The sequence below is a fragment of the Lolium perenne genome, chromosome 7 (genome assembly GCF_019359855.2).
Source record: "Lolium perenne isolate Kyuss_39 chromosome 7, Kyuss_2.0, whole genome shotgun sequence".
In the NCBI taxonomy this organism is placed as follows: domain Eukaryota; kingdom Viridiplantae; phylum Streptophyta; class Magnoliopsida; order Poales; family Poaceae; genus Lolium; species Lolium perenne.
Genome location: NC_067250.2, coordinates 162995037 through 163002028, shown reverse-complemented (window position 1 = coordinate 163002028; position 6992 = coordinate 162995037). Strand labels below are relative to the sequence as shown.

Below are 6992 nucleotides of genomic sequence, written 5' to 3'. Positions count from 1 at the left end.
TGACGGTGCCACAATCGGGCAGCACCTCCGTACTCGGTCACACGTACGGTGTTGATGAAGACGACGTCCTCCTCCCCGTTCCAGCGGGCATCGGAAGTAGTAGATCCTCCTCGGAATTCCGGCAGCACGACGACGTGGTGACGGTGGTGGTGGATGTGACGCCCCGGAACCGGTATCCTGAGGATTCCAGCGATCCCGCCGAAATCCGCACGATATCGATCCAGAGACGCCCTCCGACACGACGTGCGCGATGAATCACACACGTGATGCCAGAGGAATTAACACGAGCGGTAACATTACAACATGATTACAATAGAGCCCACAAGAAACATATATATTACAAAAACGACTCCAACGAGTCAAGATACAAATATACAAGATCAAAATCTTACAGAAATGTCGAATGCGTCCTAGTACGGACAAGATACAAATTGGACTAAGAGTCCTGAAGATAACCAGTGGCGTCCATAACCCTTCCCAGGCCAAGCCGGAAGGGTAACCTTGCTAACGTCATCTTCATCGAACATATCTTCATACCTACCCGGTTATATCCTGTAGAAGCAACAATAAGTACGGGTTCGTACTTAACAAGACTTCAAGACGTATAAGCATTCGTCAACCAGTCGTCCTTTGTACTTGAGGACGCAAGAGGAACGTCATAGGCAATATGGTGGGGTTAAGCGGCAGCGCGCAAGCACTAAAAACCTACAGAGACACTCTACAACATTCTTCTATCAGAGAAGGTGAGAGAGCGCACAACTAACAGTTCTATACTTTGCAAACATAACACAACCAATATGTTCCCCCCTCGCAAGGAAGTACTTACAATGGCACTCAAACAGTGGACAAGTTTTTACCATTTATTATTAGAGTTGGGCTAACTTACTACTCAAGTTATTAGTATTGAAACAACATGTGTAAGTTGTCTATGGTCGAGTCATACAGCTCCAAGTCGTCCACAACCGCGGACGCGGCTTATCGATAAGATTGTAACCCTGCAGGGGTGCCCAAATGTGCCCACACGCATGATCAACCCACTTACGACAGGTGGATATCACGACACGCACTCTCCTTCACGACAACAATGTCCAGGAAACCACCTAACTAAGTTAACCCATTTCAGAGCCCGATCGGAACTCTGATACGGACCTAGCTGTTGCGAGAACGACTAAGAGGATCGGAGCCCACTAGAGGATGGCCTCTTAACAATACGTGCCGCATGTACGGACGTGCAAGAGACAACGGGGTTACAAGGCAACATGGCTTCCCCAAAAGTAACATCATATCATCTAACCACAAAGAAACATGCTTGCACGCCCGGGAGAAACAAACAAACATTCAAACTAATTGTGGCCACTAGACAAAGTTGTAGATTCCGGCAGTGGTCGAGGGGAGACCCGGTAAGCATACCCATGTGTGGTTAGAGCGCTCAGTCTCGGAATAGATAACAGGAACTCGGGTCCTAAGATATTTAGGAAACACAAGTGAGCCGTCACAAAACGATCAGCTGACCCACCGATGCCTCCGCTAACCAATTATCAACAACTAAAGTAACCATGATTCTTCCCAACATATAACCCGATAAGATAACAATAACGGTAACACGGTGTACAGACACGATAACCAAACAATAGCTGTAGGAAGTGGTGGTGGCAAAATAGGCTGCTTGAGGTAACAAGTGGAAGGGACACGTGACAAGAACGCAACTCAAGGATAGCATAAGGGAGAAGGCAAAATAAAATAGGTGAGCGACTCCTGCAGGGACAGGAGTATAGGGGAAATGCTTGCCTGTTAAAGCTTGCCGAGGAACATCCGGAGAACTTGTCGTATCTCACCACACCACTTCGTGATCCTATCCGGGAAGAAGCAAATGCTGGAACACACAACGTATGCAAGTCTTACTACTACAGAATAAGAACCAGCATGATGAAGATGATATGCAAGGCATGGCATAGATGGTGCAATGCAATTATCAGGATTAAGCGGGGTCGAAACCCCGGTCAAACAATTAGGGTTGAAGTTGCATTTTCTACCGACAAAGTTAAGTGTTGATTAGCATGGTACATCATGGCAGGGGTTCGCTACTTCAAAATTAAACGGAACGGGGAAAATCGTAGTCGGTATCCGAAATACTCCGCATATATGTCAAGTGAACATACACGACTATCCATGAGCGACATGATGCAAGATGCAAACAGATGAATGGATGTCATATTCATGTTCAACACATTTTTCTGATCAACTTTCATATAAAATATATTTTAATCCAAGTTACGGATTAGGAGATATGATTTTTATGAGATTTGCGAAAGCATAAAACAAAACAGAGAGATACGGGCTGGTACAGGGCCAGACCTGAGCAGCGGGTAGAGGCCTGTCGCACGCTCGGCATTGAAGAAGCTGGCGGGAACCTGGGCCGAGGCCCAGTAGATGCTGGATCTGGTTAAACAAACAGAGAACAAAAATATTGTTTTAGAACGCTGTAGTTGGGAATTGATACCAGGATCTGATAGCTAAGGAACCAAGGGGATTACCACTACTCTGCTGATGACTTGTTGTACGGAAGTGAGATGCGTGACCAAAAGAACCCAGCTGACGCGGAGCTCAGGCAAAAGATCCATGGCGGAGCTTGCAGTCCATCACGGGAAGGACGGAGCAGGACGAACTAGGACGGGGAAGAGGGCGTCGAAGGTGCGCCTTGACTTGGGGAAACAGGAAGTGGCGGAGCCGACACCAAAGGTTCACCAGCGTCGCCGGAATTGAAGATTTGCTCGCCGGACTTGGAGATGGAATCAGCAAATTCGCCGGCGATTTAGAGGGCTCCGGTTCAATTCCTTGCAGTGGGAAGACGAGGACGACGAGGCCGTTCTTCTGGTGGTCTCAGCTCACTGAGGGAGCGTCGGTAGAGGCAGCGCCATGGTGGGGAGGTGGTGGTGTTGTTCGTTGGTTCACAGAGAAGAAGAAAAACGAGGGAGATGAAGAGGAGAATGGTGGCGGCGCGAGAGAGGGAAGATGCTAGGGTTTCTGGGAGGATGCAGCGCTGGGGATAAAAGGGGAGGGAAACATGTGGTGGAGGACCATGGTGCCCTCACGCCATGTGCGTGTCCCTCTCCCTGGTGGTCACTGTCTGCCAGGACGAAGGGGTAAAAGGAGATGGAGGGGGCCGAAGGGGTATGGGTTGGGAAGGAGAAGGAGAGGTGGGCTGGACTCGGGCCTGCGGGGAGAGAGGAAAGAAAGGAAGCCACGGAAGAGAAGCCTAGGAAAGGAGGGGGTTTTTCTTTTCCTTTTAATAAACCATTTGAAAATAACTTCAATTCTGTTTTGAATATTGAGAAAAGAGAGTGAGATTCAAAGACTGGTTTACGAAATATTTAACTTATTTTTAACCAAAACAAAACACATTATATTTCCAAACCTTAGTTGTTTTGAAAAAGCTTAATTGTGAAATAGGGAGTAAGAGAGGGGTTAGGGTTTATTAGATGGAAAGAGAGAGAAGGTTTATTAAAACCGTATGAGAGGAAAAGATCGATACTAGGGTTTATAAAATAATTTTATTTTATCAAAACATGGATGATATGATGCATATGTCATGATGATGCACAAAATAAAAAGAACAAACAATTCTAATATGGGATGCTACCCGGGGCCGTTACAGTGGAGAACTCCGACAGGGCTTCGCCTATGCGCTGCGGGAGTTGTATGTGGAGGAGGAGAGGCTAGGGTTTGGGGAGAGGGGGGCTTGGGCGCCAGCCTCAAGGGGTGCGGCCAAGGTGGAGGCTTGAGTGGCTGGCCCCCTCCACTTGCTCCTCATGTCGGGGGGAAGACCCCGGGTAGGGCAAAGGAATGAGAACAACCGGCACAAGGCCTGTCGGCCCACGACAAAGGCCGGCTGATTCAAAGTCCACGCTGGCCTGGCCGCAGCCGACTGCCTTGGGAGCCGGCCGGTTCAAAGTCCACGCTGGCCTGGCCGCAGCCGACTGCGCTGTGGCTGGGCCGGCTTGAACTTACCATATCCGGCTTGGTTTGTTTCTCCCTGACATGGTCCGGGTTGGTGAGGCTTGCAGGAGAAGGAACTGGAAAGGTAGTCCGACTCCTAAAGTCCACGATGATCTCACCTTCCCTAAAGGGCAGAGCACTGTAGAGCAACAGTGTCTCCACCGGACAGGCATCATGGCGCCGTACGGCTACAGGTCATGATGGAGACAGGGACACCTCCTCTCCATACCGCTGACTTCGGCAGGCGACAAGACAGGGCTTCCACGCCCAACGGCCCCTGACAACGGCGCCTCGGGAAGGAGCGGGAAGCCGGAGCCGGCCAGCCGGCCAGTAGGTCATAGGGACTTTTATGTAAAGTGCCAGCGCCTATATAAGCTGCACTACCCCCTCTCGTGCAGGGGATCGATCACTTCTTACTCATTCTAGTCTTAGCGCTGCCCTGTGAGAGAGACCATCGTCTTCCTTAGCCTCCCAGGAGCAGCCGGATACAGCTCTAGGAGCACCATTGTACTGTAATATCATCATATACACTCATAGCAGGAGTACAGGTGTTACCTCCATCGGAGGGCCTCGAACCTGGGTACGTCGCCGTGTCGCTCGTGCCCATACCCGCATCCGGATACCGCCGTAGTCCATACTAGGAACCACTCTCTTTAGCCACCCTATGGCATATGCCGTGACGATACCACAACATTTGGCGCCCACCGTGGGGCCTTCAGCGTCTGCGGCCGGTGTCTTCATCCGGACGGGCTTCACCATCACTACCGGCGAGCGAGTCGCTTCAGGCTTGATCTGGAGATTCGGCTCCCTCGACCGCGTCAGCGACAACGCTGGCTTCTTCGCCGACAGGCCCTTCCCTGCCGGCGTCAACGTCATCTCCTTCGGCGGACACGACGTCTACGTCGCAACCGTCGTACCGCCGCGCTACCCGCGGCAGGTGCTGCGCTGTGCAAGCCCTCCCCTCAGCCGGCGCGCCGGCGCGCCCTCGCCCGGCCTGCGTCGTGCAAGTCATGACAGTCGGCGAGGAGCAGCCCACCAAGTCTACGCGCGTTCGCGGCCCCAACCTGGAGCGCAACGTCGACCCCCATGCATCCGGCTCGGGCCCAAAGCAGCCCGCGCTACCATCCCAGCTGGAAGAAGTCCGGGCGAAGTTGAGCTCCCCGCTCACTGCAGGTGGCGACCCCACTACCATCGAGGCGGATCTGGAGGCGCATCGCCAACTCCTCCTCAAGGAAGCCGACGAGCTGGCCACTGCCAAGGGCCAGCTGGAGATCACCCGGCGCGAATACGACCGCGCCCATGGCTTCACGCCAGGCGGCAACAACCCCAGCCGAGCCGGCATGATTCGCCGGAGGGGAGGCGGCCTAGCCGCCGAAATCGACCGCGACAGCGCGGAAGCGCCGGCTCCGTCCGCGGAGCTGCCAATCTACAACACCCCGACAAGAACATGCTCGCAGCCGAAGCCGCTGCGGAAGAGCTGAGCCTCCTCGACGGAGAAGAGCTACGCCGCCAGACAAAGCGGGTGGCTGAGCTGTGCCGAGCTACAGCCGAACAGGCAAGGGACCCCCGGTATGTCAGCGCTCCCAGAGCTCCTCACGTTCGTGCTGCCGCAGGCAATAGCAAGGACGGCCCCAGGGACACGGCCGAGTCCTCCTCGCCAGCGCCAAGCCGGCGCCGAGACTCCCGCGCCACCCACGCAGGCTCAAGCCGGACATGCCGGCTAGACAGCGGCCACAGCGGTCGCAGCCGGCCTCCACCAAGCCGGAACCAGGAGCAAGACTCCGAGCAAGCGGCGCCAAGGCGCCAACACCGGCCGGCTCCAGAGGGAAGCGGCGCTCGCCAGCCGGCACGCTCCCGGCTGGGCCCGCGCGTCGAGCTGGCTGACGCAAGAGACCGCCTTGACCGGCTGGTCGAATCCCGCATCGCGGAAGAAGAGGGGCCAGCCGGCCCAAAGTGCTTTGGGCCCCGCATCGCCAACGAGCCCATGATCGACGGCTTCCAGCTCCCGCGTGACACCCCTAAGTATGACGGCACCGCCAAGCCGGAAGACTGGCTGCTGGACTACTCCACCGCAGTCAGCATCGCCAGAGGCAACAAGCGCTGGGCGGTACGCTACTCCCCCCTGATGCTAGTCGGCTCCGCCCGCACCTGGCTCAACAACCTGCCAGCCGGCAGCATCAACGGCTGGCTGGATTTCGAAGAAGCCTTCATCAGCAACTTCACCGGCACCTACCGCCGGCCGGGTCGCCCTCAGCAGCTGGAGATGTGCAAGCAGGGCCCGGACGAGATGGATCGCGCGTACCTAACGCGCTGGTGCGAGATGCGCAACTCTTGCGAGGGTGTGCATGAGATCCAAGCCATCAGCTTCTTCTTGGGCGGCTGCCGGCCCAACACCATGCTGTGGCACAAGCTGCGCCGCAGCGAGCCCAAGACCATGGCCTCCCTCATGGCCATCGCCGACAAGTACGCGCTGGCTGAGGAAGCCGGCAAGGCGCCGGCTGAAGCATCGCCGGCTCTGTCCAGGCGGGAGCACCACAAGCCGGCCGAGAACAAGCCGGCCGAGGGCGCCTCTCATGGTAGCCGGCGGGACAACTACCGCGGCAAGCGGCACAGCGACCAGCCGGACCGACGATACGGTTCCGCCCATGTGGCAGCCGTGTCGGACCATACGGCGGCTGGCGGCAGCCGGCGCCAGAAGCAAGACCGGCCCTGGAAGCCGAAGTTCACCTTTGAGCAGATGCTCGACTCGGCGTGCAAGTACCACAGCGGCAAGAACCCCTCCAACCACACCACCCGCGACTGCCACTTCATGAAGCGGCTGATAAGCAACGAACCACTCTGTAACATCCCAAATTTCAAGAAAAGAAAGTTAGAAGAATTCCAGAATTCAAAATTCAGAGCCAACAAAAACTTTTATTTCCATATAGTGCCATGCATAGGACTTGTGCATTTGAGTGATATGCCATGATGATTGTTATTGTGTTATGGTGCAAAAC

At 54.7% G+C, this 6992-nt stretch overlaps 1 long non-coding RNA gene across 2 annotated transcripts; it reads right to left on the bottom strand.

The window, feature by feature from the left end:
• Nucleotides 1-359: 359 nt before the first annotated feature.
• Nucleotides 360-3059, bottom strand: LOC127300971 (uncharacterized). Of its 2 annotated transcripts, none has more exons than XR_007851731.2 (4): nt 2535-3059; nt 2356-2439; nt 1789-1873; nt 360-537 (listed from the first exon to the last, which is right to left on the bottom strand). It is a non-coding gene; the product is annotated as an uncharacterized lncRNA (long non-coding RNA). The 2 variants fall into 2 exon arrangements; XR_011749378.1 differs by having other exon boundaries at nt 360-552; nt 2535-3057.
• Between the last annotated feature and the right edge of the window lie 3933 nt (nt 3060-6992).